The sequence below is a fragment of the Scyliorhinus torazame genome, chromosome 1 (assembly GCF_047496885.1).
Source record: "Scyliorhinus torazame isolate Kashiwa2021f chromosome 1, sScyTor2.1, whole genome shotgun sequence".
NCBI classification, from domain to species: domain Eukaryota; kingdom Metazoa; phylum Chordata; class Chondrichthyes; order Carcharhiniformes; family Scyliorhinidae; genus Scyliorhinus; species Scyliorhinus torazame.
This window is the reverse complement of record NC_092707.1, coordinates 222,023,881-222,044,181: the sequence shown is the minus strand read 5'-3', so window position 1 is coordinate 222,044,181 and position 20,301 is coordinate 222,023,881.

The following is a 20,301-nucleotide window of genomic DNA, read 5'->3' as shown; positions in this document are numbered from 1 at the left end:
TAGAGAGGGAATGGAGTGACGATGGATGGAGAGAGAATGGAGTGGGGACAGATAGAGCGAGAATGGAGTGGGGACGGACAGAGAGAGAATGGAGTGGGGACGGACAGAGAGAGAATGGAGTGGGGACGGATAGAGAGAGAATGGAGTGGGGACGGAGAGAGAGAGAATGGAGTGGGGACGGTTCGAGAGGGAATTCAGTGGGGACGGATAGAGAGGGAATGGAGTGGGGCCGGATAGTGAGGGACTGGAGTGGGGACGGATAGTGAGGGAATGGAGTGGGGACAGATAGAGAGGAAATGGAGTGGGAACGGATAGAGAGGGAATGGAGTGGGGCCGGATAGAGAGAGAATGGAGTGGGGACGGATAGAGAGAGAATGGAGTGGGGACGGCAGAAGAGAGAATGGAGTGGGGACGGATCGAGAGAGAATGGAATGGGGACAGATAGAGAGGGAATGGAGTGGGGACGGATAGATAGAGAATGGAGTGGGGACAGATAGAGAGGGAATGATGTGGGGATGGATAGAGAGAGAATGGAGTGGGGACGGATAGAGAGGGAATGGAGTGGGGACAGATAGAGAATGGAGTGGGGATGGATAGAGAGGGAATGGAGTGGGGACGGATAGAGAGCGAATGGATTGGGGATGGATAGAGAGAGAATGGAGTGGGGACGGATAGAGAGGGAATGGAGTGGGGACGGATGGAGAAAATGGAGTGGGGACGGCAGAAGAGAGAATGGAGTGGGGACGGGAGAAGAGAGAATGGAGTGGGGACGGATAGAGCGGGAATGGAGTGGGGACGGAGAGAGAGAGAATGGAGTGGGGATGGATAGAGAGGGAATGGAGTGGGGACAAAGAACAAAGAACAAAGAAATGTACAGCACAGGAACAGGCCCTTCGGCCCTCCAAGCCCGTGCCGACCATACTGCCCGACTAAACTACAATCTTCTACACTTCCTGGGTCCGTATCCTTCTATTCCCATCCTATTCATATATTTGTCAAGATGCCCCTGAATGTCCCTATCGTCCCTGCTTCCACCAACTCCTCCGGTAGTGAGTTCCAGGCACCCACTACCCTCTGCGTAAAAAACTTGCCTCGTACATCGACTCTAAACTTTGCCCCTCTCACCTTAAACCTATGCCCCCTAGTAATTGACCCCTCTACCCTGGAGAAACGCCTCTGACTATCCACTCTGTCTATGCCCCTCATAATTTTGTATACCTCTATCAGGTCGCCCCTCAACCTCCTTCGTTCCAGTGAGAACAAACCGAGTTTATTCAATCGCTCCTCATAGCTTATGCCCTCCATACCAGGCAACATTCTGGTAAATCTCTTCTGCACCCTCTCTAAAGCCTCCACATCCTTCTGGTAGTGTGGCAACCAGAATTGAACACTATACTCCAAGTGTGGCCTAACTAAGGTTCTATACAGCTGCAACATGACTTGCCAATTCTTATACTCAATGCCCCGGCCAATGAAGGCAAGCATGCCGTATGCCTTCTTGACTACCTTCTCCACCTGTGTTGCCCCTTTCAATGACCTGTGGACCTGTACTCCTAGATCTCTTTGACTTTCAATACTCTTGAGGGTTCTACCATTCACTGTATATTCCCTACCTGCATTAGCCCTTCCAAAATGCATTACCTCACATTTGTCCGGATTAAACTCCATCTGCCATCTCTCCGCCCAAGTCTCCAGACAATCTAAATCCTGCTGTATCCTCAGACAGTCCTCATCGCTATCCGCAATTCCACCAACCTTTGTGTCGTCTGCAAACTTATTAATCAGACCAGTTACATTTTCCTCCAAATCATTTATATATATTACAAAGAGCAAAGATCCCAGCACTGATCCCTGTGGAACACCACTGGTCACAGCCCTCCAATGAGAAAAGTATCCCTCCATTGCTACCCTCTGCCTTCTATGGCCTAGCCAGTTCTGTATCCACCTTGCCAGTTCACCCCTGATCCCGTGTGACTTCACCTTTTGTACTAGTCTACCATGAGGGACCTTGTCAAAGGCCTTACTGAAGTCCATATAGACAACATCTACTGCCCTACCTGCATCAATCATCTTAGTGACCTCCTCGAAAAACTCTATCAAGTTAGTGAGACACGACCTTCCCTTCACAAAACCGTGCTGCCTCTCACTAATAGGTCCATTTGCTTCCAAATGGGAGTAGATCCTGTCTCGAAGAATTCTCTCCAGTAATTTCCCTACCACTGAAGTAAGGCTCACCGGCCTGTAGTTCCCGGGATTATCCTTGCTACCCTTCTTAAACAGAGGAACAACATTGGCTATTCTCCAGTCCTCCGGGACATCCCCTGAAGACAGCGAGGATCCAAAGATTTCTGTCAAGGCCTCAGCAATTTCCTCTCCAGCCTCCTTCAGTATTCTGGGGTAGATCCCATCAGGCCCTGGGGACTTATCTACCTTAATATTTTTTAAGACACCCAACACCTCGTCTTTTTGGATCACAATGTGACCCAGGCTATCTACACCCCCTTCTCCAGACTCAACATCTACCAATTCCTTCTCTTTGGTGAATACTGATGCAAAGTATTCATTTAGTACCTCGCCCATTTCCTCTGGCTCCACACATAGATTCCCTTGCCTATCCTTCAGTGGGCCAACCCTTTCCCTGGCTACCCTCTTGCTTTTTATGTACGTGTAAAAAGCCTTGGGATTTTCCTTAACCCTATTTGCCAATGACTTTTCATGACCCCTTCTAGCCCTCCTGACTCCTTGCTTAAGTTCCTTCCTACTTTCCTTATATGCCACACAGGCTTCGTCTGTTCCCAGCCTTTTAGCCCTGACAAATGCCTCCTTTTTCTTTTTGACGAGGCCTACAATATCACTCGTCATCCAAGGTTCCCGAAAATTGCCGTATTTATCTTTCTTCCTCACAGGAACATGCCTGTTCTGTATTCCTTTCAACTGACACTTGAAAGCCTCCCACATGTCAGATGTTGATTTGCCCTCAAACATCTGCCCCCAATCTATGTTCTTCAGTTCCCGCCTAATATTGTTATAATTAGCCTTCCCCCAATTTAGCACATTCATCCTCGGACCACTCTTATCCTTGTCCACCAGTACTTTAAAACTTACTGAATTGTGGTCACTGTTACCGAAATGCTCCCCTACTGAAACATCTACCACCTGGCCGGGCTCATTCCCCAATACCAGGTCCAGTACCGCCCCTTCCCTAGTTGGACTGTTTACATATTGTTTTAAGAAGCCCTCCTGGATGCTCCTTACAAACTCCGCCCCGTCTAAGCCCCTGACACTAAGTGAGTCCCAGTCAATATTGGGGAAGTTGAAGTCTCCCATCACCACAACCCTGTTGTTTTTACTCTTTTCCAAAATCTGTCTACCTATCTGCTCCTCCATCTCCCGCTGGCTGTTGGGAGGCCTGTAGTATACCCCCAACATTGTGACTGCCCCCTTCTTATTCCTGATTTCTACCCATATAGCCTCACTGCCCTCGGAGGTGTCCTCTCGCAGTATAGCTGTGATATTCTCCCGAACAAGTAGCGCAACTCCGCCTCCCCTTTTACATCCCCCTCTATCCCGCCTGAAACATCTAAATCCTGGAACGTTTAGCTGCCAATCCTGCCCTTCCCTCAACCAGGTCTCTGTAATGGCAACAACATCATAGTTCCAAGTAGTAATCCAAGCTCTAAGTTCATCTGCCTTACCCGTAATGCTCCTTGCATTAAAACATATGCACTTCAGGCCACCAGACCCGCTGTGTTCAGCAACTTCTCCCCGTCTGCTCTGCCTCAGAGCCACACTGTCCCTATTCCCTAGTTCTCCCTCAATGCTCTCACCTTCTGACCTATTGCTCCCGTGCCCACCCCCCTGCCATACTAGTTTAAACCCTCCCGTGTGACACTAGCAAACCTCGCGGCCAGGATATTTATGCCTCTCCGGTTTAGATGCAACCCGTCCATCTTATACAGGTCACACCTGCCCCGGAAGAGCTCCCAGTGGTCCAGATAACGGAAACCCTCCCTCCAACACCAGCTGTTTAGCCACGTGTTTGTCTGCTCTATCTTCCTATTCCTAGCCTCACTGGCACGTGGCACAGGGAGTAATCCCGAGATTACAACCCTCAAGGACAGTAGAGAGGGAATGGGGTGGGGACAGATAGAGAGAGAATGGAGTGGGGACGGATAGAGAGGGAATGGAGTGGGGACGGTAGAGAGGGAATGGAGTGGGGACGGATAGAGAGAGAATGGAGTGGGGACGGATAGAGAGAGAATGGAGTGGAGACGGATAGAGAGAGAATGGAGTGGGGACGGATAGAGAGAGAATGGAGTGGGGACGGATAGAGAGAGAATGGAGTGGGGACGGATAGAGAGAATGGGATGGGGTCGGATAGAGGGGGAATGAAATGTGGATGGATCGAGAGGGAATGAAGTGGGGACGGATAGTGAGGAAATGGAGTGAGGACGGATAGTGAGGGAATGGAGTGGGGACAGATAGAGAGGAAATGGAGTGGGAACGGATAGAGAGGGAATGGAGTGGGGCCGGATAGAGAGAGAATGGAGTGGGGATGGATAGAGAGATAATGGAGTGGGGACGGCAAAAGAGAGAATGGAGTGGGGACGGATCGAGAGAGAATGGAGTGGGGACAGATAGAGAGGGAATGGAGTGGGGACGGATAGATAGAGAATGGAGTGGGGACAGATAGAGAGGGAATGGTGTGGGGATGGATAGAGAGAGAATGGAGTGGGGACGGATAGAGAGGGAATGGAGTGGGGACAGATAGAGAGAGAATGGAGTGGGGATGGATAGAGAGGGAATGGAGTGGGGACGGATAGAGAGCGAATGGATTGGGGATGGATAGAGAGAGAATGGAGTGGGGACGGATAGAGAGGGAATGGAGTGGGGACGGATTGAGAGGGAATGGAGTGGGGACTGATTGAGAAAGAATGGAGTTGTGACGGATAGAGAGAGAATGGAGTGGGGACGGATAGAGAGAGAATGGAGTGGGGACGGATAGAGAGGGAATGATGTGGGGATGGATAGAGAGAGAATGGAGTGGGGACGGATAGAGAGGGAATGGAGTGGGGACAGATAGAGAATGGAGTGGGGATGGATAGAGAGGGAATGGAGTGGGGACGGATAGAGAGCGAATGGATTGGGGATGGATAGAGAGAGAATGGAGTGGGGACGGATAGAGAGGGAATGGAGTGGGGACGGATGGAGAAAATGGAGTGGGGACGGCAGAAGAGAGAATGGAGTGGGGACGGGAGAAGAGAGAATGGAGTGGGGACGGATAGAGCGGGAATGGAGTGGGGACGGAGAGAGAGAGAATGGAGTGGGGATGGATAGAGAGGGAATGGAGTGGGGACAAAGAACAAAGAACAAAGAAATGTACAGCACAGGAACAGGCCCTTCGGCCCTCCAAGCCCGTGCCGACCATACTGCCCGACTAAACTACAATCTTCTACACTTCCTGGGTCCGTATCCTTCTATTCCCATCCTATTCATATATTTGTCAAGATGCCCCTGAATGTCCCTATCGTCCCTGCTTCCACCAACTCCTCCGGTAGTGAGTTCCAGGCACCCACTACCCTCTGCGTAAAAAACTTGCCTCGTACATCGACTCTAAACTTTGCCCCTCTCACCTTAAACCTATGCCCCCTAGTAATTGACCCCTCTACCCTGGAGAAACGCCTCTGACTATCCACTCTGTCTATGCCCCTCATAATTTTGTATACCTCTATCAGGTCGCCCCTCAACCTCCTTCGTTCCAGTGAGAACAAACCGAGTTTATTCAATCGCTCCTCATAGCTTATGCCCTCCATACCAGGCAACATTCTGGTAAATCTCTTCTGCACCCTCTCTAAAGCCTCCACATCCTTCTGGTAGTGTGGCAACCAGAATTGAACACTATACTCCAAGTGTGGCCTAACTAAGGTTCTATACAGCTGCAACATGACTTGCCAATTCTTATACTCAATGCCCCGGCCAATGAAGGCAAGCATGCCGTATGCCTTCTTGACTACCTTCTCCACCTGTGTTGCCCCTTTCAATGACCTGTGGACCTGTACTCCTAGATCTCTTTGACTTTCAATACTCTTGAGGGTTCTACCATTCACTGTATATTCCCTACCTGCATTAGCCCTTCCAAAATGCATTACCTCACATTTGTCCGGATTAAACTCCATCTGCCATCTCTCCGCCCAAGTCTCCAGACAATCTAAATCCTGCTGTATCCTCAGACAGTCCTCATCGCTATCCGCAATTCCACCAACCTTTGTGTCGTCTGCAAACTTATTAATCAGACCAGTTACATTTTCCTCCAAATCATTTATATATATTACAAAGAGCAAAGATCCCAGCACTGATCCCTGTGGAACACCACTGGTCACAGCCCTCCAATGAGAAAAGTATCCCTCCATTGCTACCCTCTGCCTTCTATGGCCTAGCCAGTTCTGTATCCACCTTGCCAGTTCACCCCTGATCCCGTGTGACTTCACCTTTTGTACTAGTCTACCATGAGGGACCTTGTCAAAGGCCTTACTGAAGTCCATATAGACAACATCTACTGCCCTACCTGCATCAATCATCTTAGTGACCTCCTCGAAAAACTCTATCAAGTTAGTGAGACACGACCTTCCCTTCACAAAACCGTGCTGCCTCTCACTAATAGGTCCATTTGCTTCCAAATGGGAGTAGATCCTGTCTCGAAGAATTCTCTCCAGTAATTTCCCTACCACTGAAGTAAGGCTCACCGGCCTGTAGTTCCCGGGATTATCCTTGCTACCCTTCTTAAACAGAGGAACAACATTGGCTATTCTCCAGTCCTCCGGGACATCCCCTGAAGACAGCGAGGATCCAAAGATTTCTGTCAAGGCCTCAGCAATTTCCTCTCCAGCCTCCTTCAGTATTCTGGGGTAGATCCCATCAGGCCCTGGGGACTTATCTACCTTAATATTTTTTAAGACACCCAACACCTCGTCTTTTTGGATCACAATGTGACCCAGGCTATCTACACCCCCTTCTCCAGACTCAACATCTACCAATTCCTTCTCTTTGGTGAATACTGATGCAAAGTATTCATTTAGTACCTCGCCCATTTCCTCTGGCTCCACACATAGATTCCCTTGCCTATCCTTCAGTGGGCCAACCCTTTCCCTGGCTACCCTCTTGCTTTTTATGTACGTGTAAAAAGCCTTGGGATTTTCCTTAACCCTATTTGCCAATGACTTTTCATGACCCCTTCTAGCCCTCCTGACTCCTTGCTTAAGTTCCTTCCTACTTTCCTTATATGCCACACAGGCTTCGTCTGTTCCCAGCCTTTTAGCCCTGACAAATGCCTCCTTTTTCTTTTTGACGAGGCCTACAATATCACTCGTCATCCAAGGTTCCCGAAAATTGCCGTATTTATCTTTCTTCCTCACAGGAACATGCCTGTTCTGTATTCCTTTCAACTGACACTTGAAAGCCTCCCACATGTCAGATGTTGATTTGCCCTCAAACATCTGCCCCCAATCTATGTTCTTCAGTTCCCGCCTAATATTGTTATAATTAGCCTTCCCCCAATTTAGCACATTCATCCTCGGACCACTCTTATCCTTGTCCACCAGTACTTTAAAACTTACTGAATTGTGGTCACTGTTACCGAAATGCTCCCCTACTGAAACATCTACCACCTGGCCGGGCTCATTCCCCAATACCAGGTCCAGTACCGCCCCTTCCCTAGTTGGACTGTTTACATATTGTTTTAAGAAGCCCTCCTGGATGCTCCTTACAAACTCCGCCCCGTCTAAGCCCCTGACACTAAGTGAGTCCCAGTCAATATTGGGGAAGTTGAAGTCTCCCATCACCACAACCCTGTTGTTTTTACTCTTTTCCAAAATCTGTCTACCTATCTGCTCCTCCATCTCCCGCTGGCTGTTGGGAGGCCTGTAGTATACCCCCAACATTGTGACTGCCCCCTTCTTATTCCTGATTTCTACCCATATAGCCTCACTGCCCTCGGAGGTGTCCTCTCGCAGTATAGCTGTGATATTCTCCCGAACAAGTAGCGCAACTCCGCCTCCCCTTTTACATCCCCCTCTATCCCGCCTGAAACATCTAAATCCTGGAACGTTTAGCTGCCAATCCTGCCCTTCCCTCAACCAGGTCTCTGTAATGGCAACAACATCATAGTTCCAAGTAGTAATCCAAGCTCTAAGTTCATCTGCCTTACCCGTAATGCTCCTTGCATTAAAACATATGCACTTCAGGCCACCAGACCCGCTGTGTTCAGCAACTTCTCCCCGTCTGCTCTGCCTCAGAGCCACACTGTCCCTATTCCCTAGTTCTCCCTCAATGCTCTCACCTTCTGACCTATTGCTCCCGTGCCCACCCCCCTGCCATACTAGTTTAAACCCTCCCGTGTGACACTAGCAAACCTCGCGGCCAGGATATTTATGCCTCTCCGGTTTAGATGCAACCCGTCCATCTTATACAGGTCACACCTGCCCCGGAAGAGCTCCCAGTGGTCCAGATAACGGAAACCCTCCCTCCAACACCAGCTGTTTAGCCACGTGTTTGTCTGCTCTATCTTCCTATTCCTAGCCTCACTGGCACGTGGCACAGGGAGTAATCCCGAGATTACAACCCTCAAGGACAGTAGAGAGGGAATGGGGTGGGGACAGATAGAGAGAGAATGGAGTGGGGACGGATAGAGAGGGAATGGAGTGGGGACGGTAGAGAGGGAATGGAGTGGGGACGGATAGAGAGAGAATGGAGTGGGGACGGATAGAGAGAGAATGGAGTGGAGACGGATAGAGAGAGAATGGAGTGGGGACGGATAGAGAGAGAATGGAGTGGGGACGGATAGAGAGAGAATGGAGTGGGGACGGATAGAGAGAATGGGATGGGGTCGGATAGAGGGGGAATGAAATGTGGATGGATCGAGAGGGAATGAAGTGGGGACGGATAGTGAGGAAATGGAGTGAGGACGGATAGTGAGGGAATGGAGTGGGGACAGATAGAGAGGAAATGGAGTGGGAACGGATAGAGAGGGAATGGAGTGGGGCCGGATAGAGAGAGAATGGAGTGGGGATGGATAGAGAGATAATGGAGTGGGGACGGCAAAAGAGAGAATGGAGTGGGGACGGATCGAGAGAGAATGGAGTGGGGACAGATAGAGAGGGAATGGAGTGGGGACGGATAGATAGAGAATGGAGTGGGGACAGATAGAGAGGGAATGGTGTGGGGATGGATAGAGAGAGAATGGAGTGGGGACGGATAGAGAGGGAATGGAGTGGGGACAGATAGAGAGAGAATGGAGTGGGGATGGATAGAGAGGGAATGGAGTGGGGACGGATAGAGAGCGAATGGATTGGGGATGGATAGAGAGAGAATGGAGTGGGGACGGATAGAGAGGGAATGGAGTGGGGACGGATTGAGAGGGAATGGAGTGGGGACTGATTGAGAAAGAATGGAGTTGTGACGGATAGAGAGAGAATGGAGTGGGGACGGATAGAGAGAGAATGGAGTGGGGACGGATAGAGAGAGAATGGAGTGGGGACGGATAGGGAGAGAATGGAGTGGGGAAGGATATAGAGAGAATGGAGTGGGGATGGATAGAGAGAGAATGGAGTGGAGACGGATGGAGAGAGAATGGAGTGGGGTCCGATAGAGATAGAATGAAGTGGGGACGGATAGAGAGAGAATGGAGTGGGGACGGATAGAGAGAGAATGGAGTGGGGATGGAAAGAGAGAGAATGGACTGGGGACGGATAGAGACGGAATGGAGTGGGGACGGATAGAGAGGGAATGAAGTGGGGACGGATAGAGAGAGAATGGAGTGGGGACGGATAGAGCGTGAATGGAGTGGGGACAGATTGAGAGAATGGTGTGGGGACGTATAGAGAGAGAATGGAGTGGGGACGGAGAGAGAAAATGGAGTGGGGACGGCAGAAGAGAGAATGGAGTGGGGACGGATAGAGCGGGAATGGAGTGGGGACGGAGAGAGAGAGAATGGAGTGGGGATGGATAGAGAGGGAATGGAGTGGGGATGGATGGCGAGAGCATGGAGTGGGGACGGATAGAGAGAGAATGGAGTGGGGACGGATAGAGAGGGAATGGAGTTGGGACGGATAGAGAGAGAATGGAGTGGGGACGGTAGAGAGGGAATGGAGCGGGGACGGATAGAGAGGGAATAGAGTGGGGACGGATAGAGAGAGAATGGAGTGAGGACGGTAGAGAGGGAATGGAGTGGGGACGGATAGAGAGGGAATAGAGTGGGGACGGATAGAAAGAGAATGGTGTGGGGACGGATAGAGAGAGAATGGAGTGGGGACGGACAGAGAGAGAATGGAATGGGGACGGATAGAGAGTGAATGGAGTGGGGACGGTAGAGAGGGAATGGAGCGGGGACGGATAGAGAGGGAATAGAGCGGGCACGGATAGAGAGAGAATGGAGTGGGGATGGATAAAGAGAGAATGGAGTGGGAACGGATAGAGAGAATGGAGTGGGGACGGATAGAGAGAATGGAGTGGGGACGGCAGAAGAGAAAATGGAGTGGGGACGGGAGAAGAGAGAATGGAGTGGGGACGGATAGAGCGGGAATGGAGTGGGGACGGATAGAGAGAGAATGTAGTGGGGACGGATAGAGAGGGAATGGAGTGGGGACGGTAGAGAGGGAATGGAGTGGGGACGGATAGAGAGGGAATAGAGTGGGGACGGATGGAGAGAAAATGGAGTGGGGACGGATAGGGAGAGAATGGAGTGGGGATGGATAGAGAGAGAATGGAGTGGGGACGGTAGAGAGGGATTGGAGCGGGGATGGATAGAGAGGGAATAGAGTGGGGACGGATAGAGAGAGAATGGAGTGAGGACGGTCGAGAGGGAATGGAGTGGGGACGGATCGAGAGGGAATAGAGTGGGGACGGATAGAAAGAGAATGGTGTGGGGACGGATAGAGAGAGAATGGAGTGGGGACAGTCAGAGAGAGAATGGAATGGGGACGGATAGAGAGAGAATGGAGTGGGGATGGTAGAGAGGGAATGGAGTGGGGACGGATAGAGAGGGAATAGAGTGGGCACGGATAGAGAGAGAATGGAGTTGGGATGGATAAAGAGAGAATGGAGTGGGAACGCATAGAGATAATGGAGTGGGGACGGATAGAGAGGGAATGGAGTGGGAACGGATAGAGAGGGAATGGAGTGGGGCCGGATAGATAGAGAATGGAGTGGGGACGGATAGAGAGAGAATAGAGTGGGGACGGCAGAAGAGAGAATGGAGTGGGGACGGATCGAGAGAGAATGGAATGGGGACAGATAGAGAGGGAATGGAGTGGGGACGGATAGATTGAGAATGGAGTGGGGACAGATAGAGAGGGAATGGTGTGGGGATGGATAGAGAGAGAATGGAGTGGGGACGGATAGAGAGGGAATGGAGTGGGGACAGATAGAGAGAGAATGGAGTGGGGATGGATAGAGAGGGAATGGACTGGCGACGGATAGAGAGCGAATGGATTGGGGATGGATAGAGAGAGAATGGAGTGGGGACGGATAGAGAGGGAATGGATTGGGGACGGATAGAGAAAATGGAGTGGGGACGGCAGAAGAGAGAATGGAGTGGGGACGGGAGAAGAGAGAATGGAGTGGGGACGGATAGAGCGGGAATGGAGTGGGGACGGAGAGAGAGAGAATGGAGTGGGGATGGATAGAGAGGGAATGGAGTGGGGACAGTAGAGAGGGAATGGAGTGGGGACAGATAGAGAGAGAATGGAGTGGGGACGGATAGAGAGGGAATGGAGTGGGGACGGGAGAGAGGGAATGGAGTGGGGCCGGTAGAGAGGGAATGGAGTGGGGACGGATAGAGAGAGAATGGAGTGGGGACGGATAGAGAGAGAATGGAGTGGAGACGGATAGAGAGAGAATGGAGTGGGGACGGATAGAGAGAGAATGGAGTGGTGACGGATAGAGAGAGAATGGAGTGGGGACGGATAGAGAGAGAATGGAGTGGGGACGGATAGAGAGAGAATGGAGTGGGGACGGATAGAGAGAATGGGATGGGGTCGGATAGAGGGGGAATGAAGTGTGGATGGATAGAGAGGGAATGAAGTGGGGACGGATAGTGAGGGAATGGAGTGAGGACCGATAGTGAGGGAATGGAGTGGGGACAGATAGAGAGGAAATGGAGTGGGAACGGATAGAGAGGGAATGGAGTGGGGCCGGATAGAGAGAGAATGGAGTGGGGACGGATAGAGAGAGAACGGAGTGGGGACGGCAGAAGAGAGAATGGAGTGGGCACGGATCGAGCGAGAATGGAGTGGGGACAGATAGAGAGGGAATGGAGTGGGGACGGATAGATAGAGAATGGAGTGGGGACAGATAGAGAGGGAATGGAGTGGGGACAGATAGAGAGAGAATGGAGTGGGGATGGATAGAGAGGGAATGGAGTGGGGACGGATAAAGAGCGAATGGATTGGGGATGGATAGAGAGAGAATGGAGTGGGGATGGATAGAGAGGGAATGGAGTGGGGACGGATAGAGAGGGAATGGAGTGTGGACGGATAGATAGGGAATGGAGTGCGGACGGATAGAGAGGGAATGGAGTGGGGACGGATTGAGAGGGAATGGAGTGGGGCTGATTGAGAGAGAATGGAGTTGGGACGGATAGAGAGAGAATGGAGTGGGGACGGATAGAGAGAGAATGGAGTGGGGACGGATAGAGAGAGAATAGAGTGGGGACGGATAGAGAGAGAATGGAGTGGGGAAGGATATAGAGAGAATGGAGTGGGGATGGATAGAGAGAGAATGGAGTGGGGACGGATGGAGAGAGAATGGAGTGGGGTCGGATAGAGATAGAATGAAGTGGGGACGGATAGAGAGAGAATGGAGTGGGGACGGATAGAGAGAGAATGGAGTGGGGATGGATAGAGAGAGAATGGACTGGGGACGGATAGAGACGGAATGGAGTGGGGACGGATAGAGAGGGAATGAAGTGGGGACGGATAGAGAGAGAATGGAGTGGGGACGGATAGAGAGAGAATGGAGTGGGGACGGATAGAGCGTGAATGGAGTGGGGACAGATTGAGAGAATGGAGTGGGGACGTATAGAGCGGGAATGGAGTGGGGACGGTAGAGAGGGAATGGAGTGGGGATGGTAGAGAGGGAATGGAGTGGGGACGGATAGAGAGAGAATGGAGTGGGGACGGATAGAGCGGGAATGGAGTGGGGACGGAGAGAGAGAGAATGGAGTGGGGATGGATAGAGAGGGAATGGAGTGGGGACGGATAGAGAGGGAATGGAGTGGGGACGGTAGAGAGGGAATGGAGTGGGGATGGTAGAGAGGGAATGGAGTGGGGACGGATAGAGAGAGAATGGAGTGGGGACGGATAGAGAGAGAATGGAGTGGGGACGGATAGAGAGAGAATGGAGTGAGGACGGTTAGAGAGAGAATGGAGTGGGGACGGATAGAGAGAGAATGGAGTGGGGACGGATAGAGAGAGAATGGAGTGGGGACGGATAGAGAGAGAATGGAGTGGGGACGGATAGAGAGAGAATGGAGTGGGGACGGATAGAGAGAGAATGGATTGGGGACGGATAGAGAGAGAATGGAGTGGGGACAGATAGAGAGAGAATGGAGTGGGGACGGATAGAGAGAGAATGGAGTGGGGACGGATAGATAGAATGGGATGGGGTCGGATAGAGGGGGAATGAAGTGGGGATGGATAGAGAGGGAATGAAGTGGGGACGGATGGAGAGAGAATGGAGTGGGGACGGATAGAGCGGGAATGGTGTGGGGACGGATTGAGAGAATGGAGTGGGGACGGCAGAAGAGAGAATGGAGTGGGGACGGGAGAAGAGAGAATGGAGTGGGGACGGTTAGAGCGGGAATGGAGTTGGGACGGATAGAGAGAGAATGGAGTGGAGACGGATAGAGAGGGAATGGAGTGGGGACGGTAGAGAGGGAATGGAGTGGGGACGGATAGAGAGAGAATGTAGTGGGGACGGATAGAGAGGGAATGGAGTGGGGACGGTAGAGAGGGAATGGAGTGGGGACGGATAGAGAGGGAATAGAGTGGGGACGGATGGAGAGAGAATGGACTGGGGACGGATAGGGAGAGAATGGAGTGGGGATGGATAGAGAGAGAATGGAGTGGGGACGGTAGAGAGGGAATGGAGCGGGGATGGATAGAGAGGGAATAGAGTGGGGACGGATAGAGAGAGAATGGAGTGAGGACGGTAGAGAGGGAATGGAGTGGGGACGGATAGAGAGGGAATAGAGCGGGGACGGATAGAGAGAGAATGGAGTGGGGACGGATCGAGAGGGAATGGAGTGGGGACGGTAGAGAAGGAATGGAGTGGGGACGGATAGAGAGGGAATGGAGTGGGGACGGGAGAAGAGAGAATGGAGTGGGGATGGATAGAGCGGGAATGGAGTGGGGACGGATAGAGAGAGAATGGAGTGGAGATGGATAGAGAGGGAATGGAGTGGGGACGGTAGAGAGGGAATGCACTGGGGACGGATGGAGAGAGAATGGAGTGATGACGGATAGAGAGAGAATGGAGTGGGGACGGATAGAGAGGGAATGGAGTGGGGACGGTAGAGAAGGAATGGAGTGGGGACTAATAGAGAGGGAATGGAGTGGGGACGGTTAGTGAGGGAATGGAGTGGGGACAGATAGCGAGGGAATGGAGTGGGGACAGATAGAGAGAGAATGGAGTGGAGACGGATAGAGAGAGAAAGGAGTGGGGACGGGAGAAGAGAGAATGGAGTGGGGACGGATAAGCGAGAATGGAGTGGGGACGGCAGAAGAGAGAATGGAGTGGGGACGGGAGAAGAGAGAATGGAGTGGGGACGGATAAGCGGGAATGGACTGGAGACGGATAGAGAGAGAATGGAGTGGGGACGGATAGAGAGGGAATGGAGTGGGGTTGGATAGAGTGGGAATGGAGTGGGGACGGATGGAGTGGGAATGGAGTGGGGACGGATATAGAGAGAATGGAGTGGGGACGGATAGAGAGGGAATGGAGTAGGGACGGATAGAGAGGGAATGAAGTGGGGACGGATTGCGAGGGAATGGAGTGGGGACGGATAGAAAGGGAATGGAGTTGGGACGGATGGAGAGAGAATGGAGTGGGGACGGATAGAGCGGCAATGGAGTGGGGACGGTTTGAGAGAATGGAGTGGGGACGGATAGAGAGAGAATGGAGTGGGGATGGATAGAGAGAATGGAGTGGGGCCGGCAGAAGAGAGAATGGAGTGGGGACGGCAGTAGAGAGAATGGAGTGCGGACTGATGGAGCTGGAATTGAGTGGGGACGGATGGAGCTGGAGTGGAGTAGGGAAGGATCGAGCGGGAATGGAGTGGGGACGGATAGACAGGGAATGGAGTAGGGACGGATAGAGAGAGAATGGAGTGGGGACGGATAGAGAGGGAATGGAGTGGGGACGGACAGAGAGAGAATGGGGTGGGGACGGACAGAGAATGGTGTGGGGACGGATAGAAAGGGAATGGAGTGGGGACGGATGGAGAGAGAATGGAGTGGGGACGGATAGAGAGGGAATGGAGTGGGGATGGATAGAGAGGGAATGGAGTGGGGGCGGATAGAGAGGGAATGGAGTGGGGACAGATAGAGAGTGAATGAAGTGGGGGCGGATAGAGAGAGAAACGAGTGGGGACGGATAGAGTGAGAATGGAGTGGGGTCGGATAGAGAGAGAATCGAGTGAGGACGGATAGAGCGGGAATGCAGTGGGGACGGATAGAGAGGGAATGGAGTGACGATGGATGGAGAGAGAATGGAGTGGGGACAGATAGAGTTGGAATGGAGTGGGGACGGACAGAGAGAGAATGGAGTGGGGACGGACAGAGCGAGAATGGAGTGGGGACGGTTCGAGAGGGAATTGAGTGGGGACGGATAGAGAGGGAATGGAGTGGGGCCGGATAGTGAGGGAATGGAGTGGGGACGGATAGTGAGGGAATGGAGTGTGGACAGATAGAGAGGGAATGGAGTGGGAACAGATAGAGAGGGAATGGAGTGGGGCCGGATAGAGAGAGAATGGAGTGGGGACGGATAGAGAGAGAATGGAGTGGGGACGGCAGAAGAGAGAATGGAGTGGGGACGGATCGAGAGAGAATAGAGTGGGGACAGATAGAGAGGGAATGGAGTGGGGACGGATAGATAGAGAATGGAGTGGGGACAGATAGAGAGGGAATGGTGTGGGGATGGATAGAGAGAGAATGGAGTGGGAACGGATAGAGAGGGAATGGAGTGGGGACAGATAGAGAGAGAATGGAGTGGGGATGTATACAGAGGGACTGGAGTGGGGATGGATAGAGAGGGAATGGAGTGGGGACGGATAGAGAGCGAATGGATTGGGGATGGATAGAGAGAGAATGGAGTGGGGATGGATAGAGAGGGAATGGAGTGGGGATGGATAGAGAAAATGGAGTGGGGACGGCAGAAGAGAGAATGGAGTGGGGACGGGAGAAGAGAGAATGGAGTGGGGACGGATAGAGCGGGAATGGAGTGGGGACGGAGAGAGAGAGAATGGAGTGGGGATGGATAGAGAGGGAATGTAGTGGGGACAGTAGAGAGGGAATGGAGTGGGGACAGATAGAGAGAGAATGGAGTGGGGACGGATAGAGAGGGAATGGAGTGGGGACGGTAGAGAGGGAATGGAGTGGGGCCGGTAGAGAGGGAATGGAGTGGGGACGAATAGAGAGAGAATGGAGTGGGGACGGATAGAGAGAGAATGGAGTGGAGACGGATAGAGAGAGAATGGAGTGGGGACGGATAGAGAGAGAATGGAGTGGGGACGGATAGAGAGAGAATGGAGTGGGGACGGATAGAGAGAGAATGGAGTGGGGACGGATAGAGAGAGAATGGAGTGGGGACGGATAGAGAGAATGGGATGGGGTCGGATAGAGGGGGAATGAAGTGTGGATGGATAGAGAGGAAATGGAGTGGGAACGGATAGAGAGGGAATGGAGTGGGGACGGATAGAGAGAGAATGGAGTGGGGACGGCAGAAGAGAGAATGGAGTGGGGACAGATCGAGAGAGAATGGAGTGGGGACGGATAGAGAGGGAATTGAGTGGGGACGGATAGATAGAGAATGGAGTGGGGACCGATAGAGAGGGAATGGTGTGGGGCTGGATAGAGAGTGAATGGAGTGGGGACGGATAGAGAGGGAATGGAGTGGGGATGGATGGAGAGAGCATGGAGTGGGGACGGATAGAGAGGGAATGGAGTGGGGACGGTAGAGAGGGAATGGAGTGGGGATGGTAGAGAGGGAATGGAGTGGGGACGGATAGAGAGAGAATGGAGTGGGGACGGATAGAGAGAGAATGGAGTGGGGACGGAGAGAGAGAGAATGGAGTGGGGACGGATAGAGAGAGAATGGAGTGGGGACGGATAGAGAGAGAATGGAGTGGGGACGGATAGAGAGAGAATGGAGTGGGGACGGATAGAGAGAGAATGGAGTGGGGACGGATAGAGAGAGAATGGAGTGGGGACGGATAGATCGAATGGGATGGGGTCGGACAGAGGGGGAATGAAGTGGGGATGGATAGAGAGGGAATGAAGTGGGGACGGATGGAGAGAGAATGGAGTGGGGACGGATAGAGCGGGAATGGTGTGGGGACGGATTGAGAGAATGGAGTTGGGATGGATAGAGGGAGAATGGAGTGGGGACGGATAGAGAGAATGGAGTGGGGACGGCAGAAGAGAGAATGGAGTGGGGACGGGAGAAGAGAGAATGGAGTGGGGACGGCTAGAGCGGGAATGGAGTGGGGACGGATAGAGAGAGAATGGAGTGGAGACGGATAGAGAGGGAATGGAGTGGGGACGGTAGAGAGGGAATGGAGTGGGGACGGATAGAGAGAGAATGGAGTGGGGACGGATAGAGAGGGAATGGAGTGGGGACGGTAGAGAGGGAATGGAGCGGGGACGGATAGAGAGGGAATAGAGTGGGGACGGATGGAGAGAGAATGGAGTGGGGACGGTAGAGAGGGAATGGAGTGGGGACGGATAGAGAGGGAATAGAGTGGGGACGGATAGAAAGAGAATGGTGTGGGGACGGATAGAGAGAGAATGGAGTGGGGACGGACAGAGAGAGAATGGAATGGGGACGGATAGAGAGAGAATGGAGTGGGGACGGTAGAGAGGGAATGGAGCGGGGACGGATAGAGAGGGAATAGAGTGGGCACGGATAGAGAGAGAATGGAGTGGGGATGGATAAAGAGAGAATGGAGTGGGAACGCATAGAGAGAATGGAGTGGGGACGGTTAGAGAGGGAATGGAGTGGGGACGGTAGAGACGGAATGGAGTGGGTACGGTAGAGAGGGTACGGAGTGGGGACGGATAGAGAGGGAATAGAGTGGGGACGGATAGAGAGAGAATGGAGTGGGGACGGATAGAGAGAGAATGGATTGGGGACGGATAGAGACAGAATGGAGTGCGGACGGGAGAGAGGGAATGGAGCGGGGACGTTTAGAGAGAGAATGGAGTGGGGACGGATAGAGAAAATGGAGTGGGGACGGCAGAAGAGAGAATGGAGTGGGGACGGATAGAGCGGGAATGGAGTGGGGACGGAGAGAGAGAGAATGGAGTGGGCATGTAAAGAGAGGGAATGGAGTGGGGACAGTAGAGAGGGAATGGAGTGGGGACAGATAGAGAGAGAATGGAGTGGGGACGGATAGAGAGGGAATGGAGTGGGGACAGATAGAGAGAGAATGGAGTGGGGACGGATAGAGAGAGAATGGAGTGGGGACGGATAGAGAGAGAATGGAGTGGGGACGGACAGAGAGAGAATGGAGTGGGGACGGATAGAGAGAGAATGGAGTGGGGACGGATAGAGAGAGAATGGAGTGGGGACGGATAGAGAGAGAATGGAGTGGGGACGGATAGGGAGAGAATGGAGTGGGGACGGATAGATAGAATGGGATGGGGTCGGATAGAGGGGGAATGAAGTGGGGATGGATAGAGAGGGAATGAAGTGGGGACGGATGGAGAGAGAATGGAGTGGGGACGGATAGAGCGGGAATGGTGTGGGGACGGATTGAGAGAATGGAGTGGGGATGGATAGATAGAGAATGGAGTGGGGACGGATAGAGAGAGAATGGCGTGGGGACGGCAGAAGAGAGAATGGAGTGGGGACGGGAGAAGAGAGAATGGAGTGGGGACGGATAGAGCGGGAATGGAGTGGGGACGGATAGAGAGAGAATGGAGTGGAGACGGGTAGAGAGGGAATGGAGTGGGGACGGTAGAGAGGGAATGGAGTGGTGACGGAGAGAGAGAGAATGTAGTGGGAACGGATAGAGAGGGAATGGAGTGGGGACGGTAGAGAGGGAACGGAGTGGGGACGGATAGAGAGGGAATAGAGTGGGGACGGACGGAGAGAGAATGGAGTGGGGACGGATAGAGAGAGAATGGAGTGGGGATGGATAGAGAGAGAATGGAGTGGGGACGGATAGAGAGAGAATGGAGTGGGGATGGATAGAGAGAGAATGGAGTGGGGACGGTAGAGAGGGAATGGAGCGGGGACGGGTAGAGAGGGAATAGAGTGGGGACGGATAGAGAGAGAATGGAGTGAGGACGGTAGAGAGGGAATGGAGTGGGGACGGATAGAGAGGGAATAGAGTGGGGACGGATAGAAAGAGAATGGTGTGGGGACGGATAGAGAGAGAATGGAGTGGGGACGGACAGAGAGAGAATGGAATGGGGACGGATAGAGAGAGAATGGAGTGGGGACGGTAGAGAGGGAATGGAGCGGGGACGGATAGAGAGGGAATAGAGTGGGCACGGATAGAGAGAGAATGGAGTGGGGATGGATAAAGAGAGAATGGAGTGGGAACGCATAGAGAGAATGGAGTGGGGACGGATAGAGAGGGAATGAAGTGGGGACGGATGGAGAGAGAATGGAGTGGGGACGGATAGAGCGGGAATGGAGTGGGGACGGATTGAGGGAATGGAGTGGGGATGGATAGAGAGAGAATGGAGTGGGGACGGATAGAGAGAATGGAGTGGGGAAGGCAGAAGAGAGAATGGAGTGGGAACGGGTGAAGAGAGAATGGAGTGGGGACGGATAGAGCGGGAATGGAGTGGGGACGGATAGAGAGAGAATGGAGTGGGGACGGTAGAGAGGGAATGGAGTGGGGACGGATAGAGAGGGAATAGAGTGGGGACGGAGAGAGGGAGAATGGAGTGGGGACGGATAGAGAGGGAATAGAGTGGGGACGGATAGAGAGAATGGAGTGGGGACGGATAGAGAGAGAATTGAGTGTGGACGGATAGAGAGAGAATTGAGTGGGGACGGTAGAGAGGGAATGGAGTGGGG